This window comes from Fukomys damarensis, unplaced genomic scaffold, assembly GCF_012274545.1.
Source record: "Fukomys damarensis isolate Sample0158 unplaced genomic scaffold, DMR_v1.0_HiC HiC_scaffold_9, whole genome shotgun sequence".
Lineage (NCBI taxonomy): Eukaryota > Metazoa > Chordata > Mammalia > Rodentia > Bathyergidae > Fukomys > Fukomys damarensis.
Genome location: NW_022900921.1, coordinates 40,654,513 through 40,655,961, shown reverse-complemented (window position 1 = coordinate 40,655,961; position 1,449 = coordinate 40,654,513). Strand labels below are relative to the sequence as shown.

General features: G+C 40.6%; 1 protein-coding gene across 3 annotated transcripts in view; it reads right to left on the bottom strand.

The window, feature by feature from the left end:
• Nphp1 (nephrocystin 1) overlaps positions 1-1,449 on the bottom strand; it is a 62,220-nt gene that overhangs the window by 47,177 nt on the left and 13,594 nt on the right. The window lies entirely within an intron of this gene.

Here is a 1,449-nt window from a genome sequence, read left to right as displayed (position 1 = left end):
TGGCAGGTCTAGCCCCTGGGCAAACAGGGAATCTTACAGAAAAAATAGCCCTTTGTGCTAACCACAGGGTCACGGGATCTGGAGCAGGAGGCCGGTGGTATTTCCTTGTCCTGCTTGCCCCTAGAGATTGTTAAGTTAAAGATTGCATAGGGTTAACTGTTGATGTATGCCTTCCCACTTACCCCTCCCCACATTTGGTAAAATACTGATTGCTGTATGGTTAAATGCTTGAGTGACTCATGTGATTGATTTGTTTGAACTGTCCAATAAGCTTGCTGAACCTTCCCCCTGGGATAACAGTATATAATCGTTTTGCTGAGCCAATAAAGAGCCTTTGATCAGAAACCAGACTTGGGCCGTGTACTCTAACTTCTTAAAGATTTCCTTCACAGACATTCAAGATCGGATCGGCCTCTGATGACCCACGAATAAGAGGCGGCTCTCACCTCCTATTCCCCGCGGGAAGGGGTCCCCCCAGAGAGCCGCACCCAGGGAGCAGGCCTGGGTGGGCAGGACTCAGTCTCTCCCTGTGTTGGGGTCTACCCTGTTCAGTTGATGAGCAGTGCCTGAGATTGTTGTTGTGATATTTTGCCCCGACTTTACGGCTGTTTGTGGTGGGAAGTAAACACAGTATCAGCTCTCCTGCTATTCTCTGCCTGGGAATCAGTGGAAATCCTAGAATCCTTGCATCTACCTCCTTTAGTATTTTTTCCCAGGGTGCAGTATAAAAAGTTGGGGAATAACATTTAGAAAGTCATGTTTTTTTGGCTCCTTAGAAATTTAGTTTGTTTATACATAAAAGTTTTTTTGCAATTTGCAAAATCCATTAATAATGTCTCTAGTAGAAAATGTGTATTTCTGGTTCTAATTTTTATTTTTTTTTCTTCAAAAAAAGACCATTTATCAAAAAAGGACTATGTGAACAGTCCAAATCATTCTACCTCTTGTACATCAATAGTGACATTAAAGGCATCATTCTTTAAAATCTGTTTTATTTCCCTAACTAGATTATGAATAATATGGGGGCAGAGACTACAACTGACACTTCTTTGTAACTCTCATAGGCTCTAATGCATTCATTATACATAATAAATATGGACTGGTTATACTGTTGCTGTCATTTTTTTATTTCTATACTGTTATTTATCTTTATTCTGAATCAAATATAAAACCTGGTAGTGCTTGGCATGGTGGTGGACACCTATAATTCTGGCACTCTTGGAGGCTGAGGCAGGAGGATTGCAACTTCAAGCCAAGACTGGGCAATTTAATGAAACCTTGTCTCAAAACAGAAAATAAAAAATTTAAAAAGTCTAGAGATGTAGCTCAGTGTAAAGCCCCTAGATTCAATCTCTACAAAAAAAAAAAAAATTTGTTTAAATAATATAAAGAGTTGGGCATGGTGGTGCACAGCTGTAATCTCAGCACTCAGCAGGCTGAGGCAGGAGG